Source organism: Phalangium opilio, unplaced genomic scaffold, assembly GCF_054372755.1.
Source record: "Phalangium opilio isolate 3A_F unplaced genomic scaffold, DU_Popi_V2 ptg000024l_1, whole genome shotgun sequence".
Classification (NCBI taxonomy): Eukaryota; Metazoa; Arthropoda; class Arachnida; order Opiliones; family Phalangiidae; genus Phalangium; species Phalangium opilio.
The window spans coordinates 10288212-10303487 of record NW_028324155.1 but is presented as its reverse complement, the minus strand read 5'-3'; the positions used below and the strand labels follow the sequence as shown (position 1 = coordinate 10303487).

The following is a 15276-nucleotide window of genomic DNA, read 5'->3' as shown; positions in this document are numbered from 1 at the left end:
CTGCTGAATATATCTTCTCGGCTTCTCCACCCTTCAGTTCCATTGTATTTTAGGATGCCTAGCTATTATCTATTACATTTTCTCCTTTGGTTATACGTAAGGTGCTTCCATCCTACTCTACCTAGTGATCTATGGATAGATAAATTGAACAACTATACGATCATCTTATTTATCCAATACTTTTCCCCCTTCCCTGTTGATTATATTCCTATGGATTACTGACCCATTTTTTTAAAAAAATAGGCCTGTCAATATTTGATTGAACAATTCAACGATATATTTTTCTTATTCAAGCTAAATTCTTTTATTATAAATACTATAAATGAAGATGCCTTCGCCCTTGGTGCTTTGCGAATTACTCTATTGACCTTGACTGTCCCATTGTTAGACTGTAAGCGTATTTTTATGTCAACGTTCAGAAACCAGAGATTAAGGAATTCCAGTACCCCTAAAATCAATAAAATAAATAATACAATAAGTAGTTTTTGGAGGGTTAATCTTCAAGATCTGACGTATTCTTGACGACTTTTTTGTACTTGACTCCATAATAGTTTACCAGTAAATAAATTATACAATAGTAATCTTGACCTATTTGTCTATTACTCCTAGCATTTCAATAGACCTGTCAATATTTGATTGATTGAAGAAATTTTTTCTTAACAATGCATCTTCGGAGACCAAATTTTACTGTCGTAAAACCCACTAATGGAATGACGCATCAATTCCTTTGTTATAATTAATCCTTTTGTTGAATTGTATGGTTTGATTGTAGGCGTATTTTTATGTCAGTTTTTGAAACCTTAGCTAAATCTAGTATGCACAATACAATAAGAAACGTTGAAATGCCTATTTTTTCTCACTGCTGAATGGTTTGACTGTAGGCGTATTCTTACGTTAAAGTTTTTGAAACGTTACCTAAAAACTAGTATACACAATATCACAAAGAAAAGTTTGAAGATTTATCTAAGATCTCGTACGCATTCTTGGTACAGTACTTCAGACGTTAATGCTTTAAGGGTACATGGGTTCAACAAAACTATAATTATCTGTCTAATAATTTTAGCCAAGGGCTCATTATTTACCTTTACATCCCCTTTTAAGACATCTGTCAATATACCTTTTGTGGAGAATGTTTGACCGCCTGACATTAAAAAGAGATTGTTGTCTCTGCATTTTTAATCTTCTGTCGAAAACACAGTTCTATTGTTATACCTACTGTCAATTTTTGGACAACGATTGGACCTCTTAAGAGCTATTGTCATACGTGTTTCAGCATGCCACCCCCCTCCGTCATGTGATTTATATTCTATAGCTAATATACTTAGTGAAAGGAATATACTTAGTGAAAGGACTTTGAAAAGTATATAAACCGCACTCCAACCATTTGGAGAATCATCATTTAGGAAACTACCTTCTAGATAACATGAAATCTGTACTAGTTGACTTTGAGTATCTACACGGGAAGGACGAAAAATGGAACCTCGCAGGCGATCTGATAGTTAAAGAACTAAGTTGTGCTACTGTTACTAAACTTCCAGAAATAGTGTTATGGACATTTTTACCGCCTTATAGTCAATCTACGCTTCCTTCGTCTACACAACGACTCAATAGCTACATCACCAGAAATTTACACGGAATCTCATTTGGATGAGGAGAAACGCCTTATCATAATCTTCGTCGCTGTCTCATGTTAGGTACCCGGTTCGCAGACCGTATATATTGCAAGGGTAGTCAAAAATGTTTCTTTCTTTTTAATATTTTAAATAAAGAAGTCATAAATTTGAATGACGTGGATTGTCCAAACTCCAAAGGCCATGGATATAGAAGGTGAGACACGTGTCACCTGTCTCTATGATCATCAAAGAAACACTTTAGCCCGTCATCGTCCGTGAGCATTGGAAAAGTGCCTTTAATACGCTGATTTCGTATACCATAACTAGGACAGTATAAATTTTATGCTAATAGTGTAAAATTTAAAAAATTAAAGTTAAGTTTATTGCATTTAAATATGAATTTCTTATTGGCATACAAAATAATAGATCATAAAGGAGAACGGTTTTCGTAATTGTTAGTTTGTATAATGTACATTTTTTATAATGGTCCTCTTTAATTAAAATAAGAATATTTTCAAAGCTAATGCATACGTCACAGATGGGGGGGGTTTATTGGGGGTAAACATCTCAAAAAATTGGTTTGCGGGGGGGGGTAGTAAATACCTTCGTATAACGGGTAGATACTCGAGCATCAAGCCATCTTATGCGTTAGCATCTCGGTCTGCGAAGACTGCATTGACGAAACGTCCCTCGATTTTAATTGTATTAAATGTAATCAATTTGGGCCTCGCAAACAACGCTTCACAGGTGACAAACCCGTGTTTCCTCCGATGCACCTTACGTAATATGTAATTCTTTTTTTGTAAAAATGTCCCTTAAAATGTGTGCTAAATAGAAAACATATGAAACGGTCTAGCCATATTCGTGTATACTTTACTCTGAAATGTTCAGATCGGTAAGTTTTTTAGCATAATAAGCAATATTCCGGTATATTTCATTCATCTGACCACGTCTCTTTCGGTATGGCCGAAAATGTTCATGGAAACCTCAAAAAACTAGGGTATGTCCCCATGCCACGTACGAGTCATCTACACTGCCCTCATTGTGATGGGACTTTAAAAGACGTGCCTGACTGCGGCCAATTAAATTATTTCTGCACATCACGTGATTGTGCGCACTTCAGACGTTGTGTTTTAGTTCAGTCTAAAAACCTTATCCGTATGTCGACCCAAAAAAAGCGAAGACATCTTCTTGACGAGCGAAACTTTTGTACTCTGTGCGGTGAGTTTAAATACCGAATTAAGGACTTGTGCCCGTGTTACAATTGGAAAGATGATTCACCAGAGATTTAAATCAGGTACAGCAGTGACTTTCGAGATGAAATAGAATTGTGGAAGCATCATAGTTAATATAAATCAACTTTTGCTTCATAAAAAAGGGTATGTTTCACTTTGCATTATAACAATGTTTGTATTTTAATCCATATTCATGTGTATTTTAGCCTGTATTCAGCTATAACTTTTGCATGTATTTTATATAAATCCCTTGTAGTTTAGTAATATTCGTATGAAATTCCGTATTCGTTAGTGCAGGGTAAAATTGTTTTTTTTTTGGGAGGATTATATAAATGCCAGTATTTTAATCAATATTCATGTGTATTTTTGTAGTAGTCAGCTATAATTTTTGCATGTAATGTACATAAATCCCTTGTAATTTAGTATCATTTGTATGAAATTCAGCATTAGTTTATAATAAGCCACTAGTGTATGGTAAAATTGGTGTTTTTTAGGTAGTATTAAGGAAATGCCAATATTTTAATAAATATTCATGTGTATTTTAGTAGTAGTCAGCTATAACTTTTGCATGTAATGTATATAAATCCCTTGTAATTTAGTATCATTTGTATGAAATTCAGCATTAGTTTATAATAAGCCACTAGTGTATGGTAAAATTGGTGTTTTTTAGGTAGTATTAAGGAAATGCCAGTATTTTAATAAATATTCATGTGTATTTTAGCCAGAATTCAGCTATAACTTTTGCATGTATTTTATATAAATCCCTTGTAGTTTAGTAATATTCGTATGGAATTCAGTATTAATTTCTAATAAGACACTTGTGCAGGGTAAAAATCGTGTCTTTTAGGTAGTTTTATATAAATGCCAGTATTTTAATCAATATTCATGTGTATTTTAGTAGTAATCGTATGAAAAACCGTTAGTAATCAAACTCTGATTCTTCAACCTATACAACTAGAATAACCTAGCATAAGCCTGTGTTTCAGGATCTAGCATAGAATAACCTAGCATAGACCAATCATTCCTGATCTAACATAGAATAACTTAGCAGAAGCCTATCTTTCTTTAGGATCTACCATAGAATAACCTAGCATAAGACTATATTTTGTCAGCATTTACCAAAGAATATACCTAGCAAAAGCCTATCTTTCAAGAACTAATACAGCATATAGGCCTACCAGGATCTACCATAGAATAAGCCTAAAATAGCATAAGCCTATCTTTCACGATCTACCATAGAACGTCTGAACATGGTTACGTATAAATAAAAAAGCCGATGGAATGTCTTAACACGTTTGTGTGAGTCATAAATCACTCCAAATACAGATTCCATTGATAACAATACAAATGGTTTAGCCACGCCCCCTTTTAAGGTCCTAAACCACCTGGTATGTAGCCAATTGAAGAAAGGACAATAAAATAAGCATCAGTCAATATACCCTCAGGCTAAATATCAACCCCAGGCTTCCAAGAAAATCTCTCGATAAAGATGATTAGGTCATCACCTTTCAAGCCGTAAAGACCTGTCGCAAAGAATGTCCACCAATGTCGGAGATCGTGTTTTAGATTACCGCGTGAGATATTATTTTTAAATCTTACGCAAGGCATTAAGTTGTTCTTTGATATACAACGCGTTAAGTCGTTTTCTCGCGTAGAGTTCTAAAACTAATTTTTCGAGATCTTTAGTTTTGACTTTGAAGGTATGATAAAGTTATTCGGTGTTTTCACTTACAGTTGATTGTTGAGATTTGGTTGTGGAGTAGGTGGTTGAATATGAGATTGAGCAAATGAGTCCCTAATTCTGTTCAAAACGGTCTGGGCAAGATGGGATTCGTGACGAAAAACCTGGAAAACCCACAAAGATGGCGGCCACTGTTAAGGCGGGGGAGCCTAGTTTTTGCGTTTTCTCTCTTTTTTTTGGAGGAACACCTGTCAATATTTGATTTTGTATGCTTAAATGTAAGAATAAATTTATAAAGACCATAATATAAGGTGAGAAATATTTATCTCACAAGAACAATGAAGACTAATTTGTGTTAATAGAAAAGTCAGCAAACAAACCACCAGTCAATTAAAATATATACAATTTTACAAATTTAAAATTATTTAATGTAACCATAAGGTGCTGTAGTATAATCGGGGAAAACGCGAACTTTATCTACGACCACCTGATATGTTTTGGTCTGTTCTATCGTAATTAAAGTATGATTGGGTAGCCGTCGTATTTGGGGTCCAATGGGTACCTGTACAGCGTTTATTTCAGGTTTCCCCTGGTTGTTCACCCCTAATAATTTTTTCAGGATATCAAAATTAACATAATTTTCAGTAGATGTGTTTAAGTAGAATCCTTTAACTTTAATAATGTTAGTAATTTTAGAGACTAAACAAGGCGGTATTCTATCCAAGTACCCATTGGCCCCCAAATACGTCGCCTGCCTAATCATACCCTCATTACAATAGATCAAACAAAAACATATCAAGTAGTCGTCGACAAAGTCAGAGTTTTCCCCGATTATACTACCACACCATACGGTTATCTTAATTGAATTTAAATTTGAAAAAATTTATTTGTTTGTATATATATATATATATATATATATATATATATATATATATATATATATATATATATATATATATATATATGTGTCACCTTTTTAATACTGTTTTCTTTTATTTCATATATTAAGGAATGTGGGGTGGGGGGGGTGAATGTGAGAGGGGAGGTAAAAAAAGGGGGGGGGTGTTGGCAACTTAATGCCTTGCGTAAGATTTAAAACTAATATTAAAATTTATCTTCTTCCTTTCGAAGATAGAAGAAATTATTTTAGAATAAATCAAATGCATTTTAAAATGAAAATTGAAAAAGTATCTTTAATATTAGAACCTATAATTTTAAAGAAAATAAATAACTTTTTACTCTATATTATGGTCTTCATTTATAAGCCTACAAATTGAAAACTCATCTTTAATATTAGAACTTTTAAAGAAAATAACTTTTTACATTATATTATGGTCTTTATAAATTTACTCCTACCAAAAATCCTTTAAGCATACAAAATCAAAGATTGACAGGTATTCCTCCCCCAAAAAAGAGAGAAAACGTAGAAACTAGGCTCCCCCGCCTTAACAGTGGCCGCCATCTTTGTAGCTCATACTGGCTGCATATTCTCTCTAGATAACATGAAATCTGTACTAGTTGACTTTGAGTATCTACACGGGAAGGACGAAAAATGGAACCTCGCAGGCGATCTGATAGTTAAAGAACTAAGTTGTGCTACTGTTACTAAACTTCCAGAAATAGTGTTATGGACATTTTTACCGCCTTATAGTCAATCTACGCTTCCTTCGTCTACACAACGACTCAATAGCTACATCACCAGAAATTTACACGGAATCTCATTTGGATGAGGAGAAACGCCTTATCATAATCTTCGTCGCTGTCTCATGTTAGGTACCCGGTTCGCAGACCGTATATATTGCAAGGGTAGTCAAAAATGTTTCTTTCTTTTTAATATTTTAAATAAAGAAGTCATAAATTTGAATGACGTGGATTGTCCAAACTTTAAAGGCCATGGATATAGAAGGTGAGACACGTGTCACCTGTCTCTATGATCATCAAAGAAACACTTTAGCCCGTCATCGTCCGTGAGCATTGGAAAAGTGCCTTTAATACGCTGATTTTTAAATCTTACGCAAGGCATTAAGTTGTTCTTTGATATACAACGCGTTAAGTCGTTTTCTCGCGTAGAGTTCTAAAACTAATTTTTCGAGATCTTTAGTTTTGACTTTGAAGGTATGATAAAGTTATTCGGTGTTTTCACTTACAGTTGATTGTTGAGATTTGGTTGTGGAGTAGGTGGTTGAATATGAGATTGAGCAAATGAGTCCCTAATTCTGTTCAAAACGGTCTGGGCAAGATGGGATTCGTGACGAAAAACCTGGAAAACCCACAAAGATGGCGGCCACTGTTAAGGCGGGGGAGCCTAGTTTTTGCGTTTTCTCTCTTTTTTTTTGGAGGAACACCTGTCAATATTTGATTTTGTATGCTTAAATGTAAGAATAAATTTATAAAGACCATAATATAAGGTGAGAAATATTTATCTCACAAGAACAATGAAGACTAATTTGTGTTAATAGAAAAGTCAGCAAACAAACCACCAGTCAATTAAAATATATACAATTTTACAAATTTAAAATTATTTAATGTAACCATAAGGTGCTGTAGTATAATCGGGGAAAACGCGAACTTTATCTACGACCACCTGATATGTTTTGGTCTGTTCTATCGTAATTAAAGTATGATTGGGTAGCCGTCGTATTTGGGGTCCAATGGGTACCTGTACAGCGTTTATTTCAGGTTTCCCCTGGTTGTTCACCCCTAATAATTTTTTCAGGATATCAAAATTAACATAATTTTCAGTAGATGTGTTTAAGTAGAATCCTTTAACTTTAATAATGTTAGTAATTTTAGAGACTAAACAAGGCGGTATTCTATCCAAGTACCCATTGGCCCCCAAATACGTCGCCTGCCTAATCATACCCTCATTACAATAGATCAAACAAAAACATATCAAGTAGTCGTCGACAAAGTCAGAGTTTTCCCCGATTATACTACCACACCATACGGTTATCTTAATTGAATTTAAATTTGAAAAAATTTATTTGTTTGTATATATATATATATATATATATATATATATATATATATATATATATATATATATATATATATATATGTGTCACCTTTTTAATACTGTTTTCTTTTATTTCATATATTAAGGAATGTGGGGTGGGGGGGGGGGTGAATGTGAGAGGGGAGGTAAAAAAAGGGGGGGGTGTTGGCAACTTAATGCCTTGCGTAAGATTTAAAACTAATATTAAAATTTATCTTCTTCCTTTCGAAGATAGAAGAAATTATTTTAGAATAAATCAAATGCATTTTAAAATGAAAATTGAAAAAGTATCTTTAATATTAGAACCTATAATTTTAAAGAAAATAAATAACTTTTTACTCTATATTATGGTCTTCATTTATAAGCCTACAAATTGAAAACTCATCTTTAATATTAGAACTTTTAAAGAAAATAACTTTTTACATTATATTATGGTCTTTATAAATTTACTCCTACCAAAAATCCTTTAAGCATACAAAATCAAAGATTGACAGGTATTCCTCCCCCAAAAAAGAGAGAAAACGTAGAAACTAGGCTCCCCCGCCTTAACAGTGGCCGCCATCTTTGTAGCTCATACTGGCTGCATATTCTCTCACTAGCATAGCCCACTCGATCACGCTCTCTTTTCCCCGGCTACATATTTTGAAGATGGCACTTTTTAGGCGTATTAAAAATCTTGGATCATCATTGTGAACTTTTAGGGTAGCCCTGACCATTTTTTGTTTAAGGTTTTAAGGCTAATATCAAACAGACGTTAGTTTATGCTACAAAAAAGTTGAAATTGACAATTTCGGATCGTCTTTGTGAAGTTTTAAGGATATCCGAAATTGAATTAGGTTAATTACAATAAGAATACAAACTTTTATTGATTTACGTTTTTTTTTGAAGTATCATTATAAATAAACGTCTGTTTGAGCTAAAGTTATGGTCCCCTTTATATATGTTTCTGCTTAGCGCAGATTTTGAAAATGTAAAACAGTTTCTTAACATTCTCAATTATAATGAAGACTGAAGGAACAGATATTAATCAAAAATGTCTTGATTAGAATCAAGACCTAAAAAGTATCGATAAGACTGAGGTTATCACTTGTCTGAAGGATCAGATATTGTTTTTTCTTTTTAATTGAAACTTAAATGCATGCTTAAGAAAAAACAACGTTCTATTACCGTTTTCCGTTGAAATAAATTATTTTACTGGTAATCAATTTCAAAAATTTACTTATCTCGGCTTTTCGACCACAATTCCATTCCCCGAAAACATTTTATCATTACATTAATTACTTTTGGGAGATAACGTGTCAAAATAACCCATAAAACAATAAAAACTGTAATAGCGGTCTGTTTAGCACTGACAACAACCTTTTAAAAGTTACAAGGACTATATAACCCTTTCGAGACTAACAGGACCTGAGCAAACTATAGCTTAACCAGCTACTAGTACGACCAGGGAGAATTGATGTAAACTGGAGTTGAAATTTCATCATGTGCGACCTGCGGCCCAGAAACTCTGCCATAGTCCCAGTGTGTGTAGAACATAATTTTTTCGCTGTTATCTGCCAAAATCAATCTTTCTAGGTATTGCCGCCTCCTCACTTGAATTTTTCATGATATATTAAGGTTTGAACGAACAAAATTCTAGATTACTTTTTTCACTACCATGTCCCTCTGCTACCTTGAAGCAAACTTTCCTCTCCTTTTGCTGCTCATTACCGGTGCCATTCCCTTGACTTTCTGTTCGTTATAACTACTATCATGAGTTTATTTATTTGAAACCAAAATATAAAAAAATGGATTCTTTTTCCTTTTGTGCTTCTTAGAATTTACAAATGTATATAACGTTGTGCCGTGCCCTATCAAATAGGCTCTAACCATTGATAGAAACTAGATAGAGAAATTGGTCAGTAACACTGATCATGCCCTGAACTATGAGAAAGAACAATACGACGGTTCACTAAAGTACACTTGATATTACATCATTTTCCAAAACCGCGAGTAAAAATGTTACTGTCCCTATTGAATTTGGCGCCATTGATTTTAGAATAATTAAAATGTTCCACTGCGAAGCGTGCCGGTCACGAATGGGGATGAAACGTCTTTAGGAACCTTTTAAAACGAAAACCATGCACGTACTCTCCCAAAAGTAATTAATGTAATGATAAAATGTTTTCGGGGAATGGAATTGTGGTCGAAAAGCCGAGATAAGTAAATTTTTGAAATTGATTACCAGTAAAATAATTTATTTCAACGGAAAACGGTAATAGAACGTTGTTTTTTCTTAAGCATGCATTTAAGTTTCAATTAAAAAGAAAAAACAATATCTGATCCTTCAGACAAGTGATAACCTCAGTCTTATCGATACTTTTTAGGTCTTGATTCTAATCAAGACATTTTTGATTAATTGGTTATGAGCTCATTGTTTCACTCAGTAACCTAGCTTTTACAGCAAATCGGTTACAAGATCTTTGCAACTTCAGAGGCGGCAGGAGTTGGCTATAGCAAAAGCGGATTATGCTTCACACATAAAGTACGTAAGTCCCACTTTTCCATAGCTTTGACCATGGATTTCATGATATTCCCGAAGTAAAAACTAAGCAGACGAACAAAAAAGCTTTTAACCAATCATGAGCCCCCTAACCATAGAAAACCTCTTTAATGCCAGGCCAATAGGCGACGGCTATTACTATTTTCTTGCATGGAACCTTGACTCGACGTCGCCGTCGACATAACCGGGAGGCCCGGAAGGCGAATTTGCGGTACCGTTCCGTAGTCGTTATAAAATATTCAACGTTTTAAAGCTCAAGTTTCGAAATGTTTTGAGACATTTACTTAGTCTTCAACTAAATATGATAAGATTTTCTTTAAATTTCAACAGAAAAATAGCTCTGCGAATAAATTTAGACACGAAAACTACACTAAGCCTTGGCTAGATATCAGCGGCTGAGGCCGAGCGGCACATCTCGAGCTGCCGGCGGCCGGGCTTGCCGTAACGGCGAGAACAGAAAAATACCTCATTAAAAAACAGATGCACGGCGTCTTAAATAGGCCAAGCAAAAGCTACCCAGATTGATAATATTTTAACGCCTTACTCCCAAATAATTTTTGGTATTGTGAACAGTTTTATCTAAAGAATATTTTAGATACCCTACTCAGTCTTTATAGTAGTTCTCGAATTTAGGTACGTGGTAAATCGGTTCTTTAGGCGGAAGGATCCGATGGATCCGAAGGAGCCGCGTTACTGAACTATTTCCCTCCGCGTAAGGGGAGGTTCTTTCCTGGGAGCTTAGAGAGTATCGTGTAGCTTCCCCAGGCACATGTTACGTACTTCATGTGTAAAGCCTAATCGGCTTCTGGCATTTTCTATCCATTATCAACAAATTGGTGTATAACCGATTATTTATAAACAAAGTTGTGGATATAATACAATTTAACCTTGTAGGAGAAAACGGTTTTAATGTTCCCTCTTCCAAGATTTAACATTAGGATTGCAAGTTTTTGTGGATAATTTTTGAGTATGGATAAAGATAAAATGACATGGAGTTGTGGATAGTGAATAGATATTGCCGAGCTCAAGGCTAGCCTCTCACGTGTAGTGAGTGAACTCGGGCTCCGTCTGACATTGCCTCTTGGTGTAAGAAGGGAAATGACCTAAAACCCCATAAGATGTTGGTTTCCCCTGTGTGTTGGTTCCTCTGCTTGTTACTAATGGAGTGTTCCATATCTTGAAAAATACTAGGTGACCTTGCTCACCAGGTGACTCCAAACTAAAGCGTTTTAGGTGGTGTGTTTTTAAAAAATCGTAAAACTCCTTGGAAATACTCACATTTTATTGAATATAATAGCCTGGGGTGTTAATGCAAAGCGTTTCGAGTAGAGCATAACCGCGTAGCTGTTGTCGATGGGAGGCGATGTAAAGTAGCTCTCTTTCCAATCGTAGAGGTTCTCTGTGTTGTAAAATCGGTGAGTCATTAGGCTCAAGACGACGATAGAGCCGGAGATTAAGACCAGTTTCCTTTCTCGAATATCGTCGAAAACGTTCCCCAAGGTAAGTTCTTCAACTGACACTAAACGACCAAAATTTTCGTCCTGCAGAATCTCGTCCAACTTTGCAAAGGTTGAATCCGTTAAACTCTGGAAGTACAGCAAATTGGCTTTGCAAATATTCCGCATTGCCTCTCTCGCTGCCTATTGGCAGAAATTAGTTGTATTTAATAATTCTAATACCATTAGAATTAAATAATGAACCTTTAAAAACCACAGCAAATTCCTTTTTATTAATGACCATTAATAGAAGGATAGTTAAGCGCGCCAACACGCAACAAAATATATATATCGATGATAAGGTAAAACCACCACCTCCATCCAAGTTTGAACTGACCTTAATTATTTTTGAGTAGGTTACTCTAACCAAGGATTATTTAAAATGTCTAAGGATAAAACGCAGAGAAGGAAATATCGAAGGTAGATGTTCCAAACGGTACCTAGCGGACACAATCGGCAAACCGGAAAGCCAATATTTTGAAGCGTCAACACGTGACCGGGTTCTTGAAAGTTTTGTCGCTCTCTGTCTGCTCTAGCAGATCTACTTAAACCTTGCCTATTAAACTAAATTAGTGCAAACTCACCTCATATATTCTTGAACTGAATGTTTGCTTTAATCAAGGATTGTTGCTTTAATCTATTATTAAAATTAAATTATGATTTTTAGGAACTAACCTCATTCTTGAATCTTGAACTAAATGTTCTTAACGACCGTTAACAATTTGAAATAGAACTATACAGCTTTCGAAAACTATCTCTCTTTCGTCTATGCTTTCGCGATAATAAGATAGGTGGCGCCATATCGGTAGTTCTTTTCCGTTTGACGCACCAAAACAGTAGGTGGAGAAGAGGGGGATGGGTTAAAATTTCGGAACAACTAGAGAACATGTCATTAACTTTTGATACTAGTGTAATGGAGCAGCCGCCCCTCCAACGCCGTCTGCTTCATTTATCTTTTTTATATTTAATGTTTCAAATTTCTAACAAGAGTGGCGCCTTAAGCGCCACTAACGCTCTGTAAAAAAACTTAAAAAAACAAATACACCACTTTGGCATTACCTAGGGCGCCACAGCGGGCTACTGCGAACTAGTACTTATTAAGATGGGCAGGGAAAAAAACCGCGTGGGGTTGCGCTTTTGCTAGTAGGGGTAACAAAGAGCAGTTTCCAGTCTTTCCCCTTGCGGCGCTTCGAGCGCGGGGCATCGGGCATGCGCGCAACAGAATGTCGAAGTGGTGTATTGGCGGGGATAAAAACCCCCGCCGCCACTGTAACAGTAGCTCAGTCTACACATTCCGTCTGCAGGTCGAGACGTGTTTTTTTTTTCGGAATAAAAATATTAGTTCAAGTACTACGGCGTTTTATTGACAACATTCATGTCTTTAACGACAACATAAGGACAATGCGCAGCTTCATAGAAAAGGGCCGCGTAACAGAAGAAATTTTACGGGCGACCCCTTCTAGCGCATTGTATCCTAGAGACAGTGCAAAGTCTACCCCGCGTAAATCCAGTGGGAGAAGAAATTCTCCCACAGCCGCGGTTTTAACAAAACCGCAGGGGGGAGGTGCGACATCAAAGGTTGCGACGCCAAACGCAAGACTTTCCAATAAACCGACACCGGCTCAGACAGAGCAAAACGACTTAAGTCACATAGAATGCTATAAGTGCGGATGCTTAGGGCATTATGCTACCGCCTGTCCGAGCAAACAAGAGGTCGCGCAAAAACACGCTTCGGGAAACGCGAAAGCGGGAAGGCAAAAAGGGGATCGTCTTCCCGCCGCGCGACGAAAGTAAAGCCCCCTATGGAATTTGGCTCTATGGATGTGCGTCGCTGTGAGGTTGATCCTCCCGTGGCCATAGATGCCGTATATTCGCATGGGACTTTCGCGACCAGACTAGATTCCGGCGCTGATGCTTGTTTTATCAGCTTATATCAGTGGCGTAATTTAGTCAAAACTTTGAAACCAGACTTAGTGCTTCCAGAAGAAGAAGAGACTCAGTGTATAGTGTTAGGCGATGGACGTTATACCTTTACAAAGGGACGCGCGCGAATAGACTTCCGCTTAGGACGTCATGCCACCGTTTGGACGAGGTCGAGGAAATCGACCCGCTGAGATGCCATCACTGGGACGAGGCCGTGGTCGAGGGCTCGGGCTCCCCCTGTTCCGCCCTGTTGACACCACGGAAGTGCGCCCAGCTGCTACCTCGGATAGCGGACAAGGAGCCTCCGCCGCGACTCCTCCACCCGCAGCTTCCGCAAGCCGCCCAACCAGCGCCGCGCCGCCCAATATGGTACCGGACGAACGGTATACCTTGTGTCGCCGGTGCCAAATAGGGCGCCATCATGAGAAAAATTGTTTCAAGCCCCGGCCAAAGAGAACCGAGGCCTACAAGGCTCGCCATCGGAATCGCACAAGGAGAAGAGGCGAAGCCTCACCCACCGGAAGGACCCAGGACTCCCCCGCGTCCGACGCCCCTTGAGCGGACGCCTTTTTCTGGGGGGGAGAGTGTAATGGAGCAGCCGCCCCTCCAACGCCGTCTGCTTCATTTATCTTTTTTATATTTAATGTTTCAAATTTCTAACAAGAGTGGCGCCTTAAGCGCCACTAACGCTCTGTAAAAAAACTTAAAAAAACAAATTGGCGGGGATAAAAACCCCCGCCGCCACTGTAACAGTAGCTCAGTCTACACATTCCGTCTGCAGGTCGAGACGTGTTTTTTTTTCGGAATAAAAATATTAGTTCAAGTACTACGGCGTTTTATTGACAACATTGACAACAATGGACTATCTGGTAATTACTTAGTCTTGATCAATAAGATCTTTAAGCGGGTAACCTGGGAACTTCTAGTTTTCTAGTTTTTATTTAATTATCTTTGTGGAATCGTGAAGTTAGGCCCCTTTCCTACTTTTAAAAATTTGCGGTTACACTAGGTAATGTAGTTCTGGGGTACAGTACCTTTTCTTGTATGAATCTCTGTTCTAAGCCTCCTTGCATAACTCCTATCTTGAATTTCCCACGTTTTTCGATCAGATCTTGCACAGATTCGATTTTGTCGTAGTTTATCTCCGAGAATTCGGACTTGAGGTAACTCGAGATTTCGATGTTGACAAACATGACGCAGAAAAGCCAACACGCGCAAACTACCTTCCACTTACCAATTAACGGAATACGGGAATAAGCTGCAACATAAATAAGTTGAAAACATGATTCAATGATTCATCGTGTTCTTAGTTTGCAATGAAGCTGTTTGTTTAGTGGCGATACATACGCTCAAAAAAGAATAGAAATATATTATTTCATATGTGATGTTCAACGTGTCTGAAAAATGTTATTCTTAAACGAGTCCATAGTTGTTTCTTTCTCTTTGCGATTTCAACGGTGGTGAGCCAAGACATGAAAACAGAGACTAAAACTAAGCACAAGACCAAACATTCGCAAACCTGACCAAAAACACTTCATCAATAAAGATCTTCAACATCTTTTTCACTTATTACCAAGAAAATTGAAGAAGTAAGAGCGTCACAAGGACAATAATCTAATCTGTTAGGTTATTCACCTTGTGGTAATATCGACTCATTATACCTTGCACTCGTACTTCTTCACAAACTTGTTATGACTACCCTTTTATATAATACCTTAAAATTTGTTCTCAGGGCAATCGAGAGGCTGCACGTCAAAGATTTATGTTTTTCGAACATTTTATAATTATCTA

The 15276-nt window shown here is 36.8% G+C and overlaps 2 long non-coding RNA genes across 2 annotated transcripts; one reads left to right on the top strand and one right to left on the bottom strand.

Moving 5' to 3' along the window:
* Positions 1 to 2201: 2201 nt before the first annotated feature.
* LOC149692835 (uncharacterized) lies at positions 2202 to 5408 on the top strand. The gene is made up of 3 exons (XR_016382882.1): positions 2202 to 2360; positions 2449 to 2508; positions 2613 to 5408. It is a non-coding gene; the product is annotated as an uncharacterized LOC149692835 (long non-coding RNA).
* An 8895-nt stretch (positions 5409 to 14303) lies between these two features.
* Positions 14304 to 14721, bottom strand: LOC149692834 (uncharacterized). The gene is made up of 2 exons (XR_016382879.1): positions 14520 to 14721; positions 14304 to 14465 (listed from the first exon to the last, which is right to left on the bottom strand). It is a non-coding gene; the product is annotated as an uncharacterized LOC149692834 (long non-coding RNA).
* Positions 14722 to 15276: the final 555 nt, after the last annotated feature.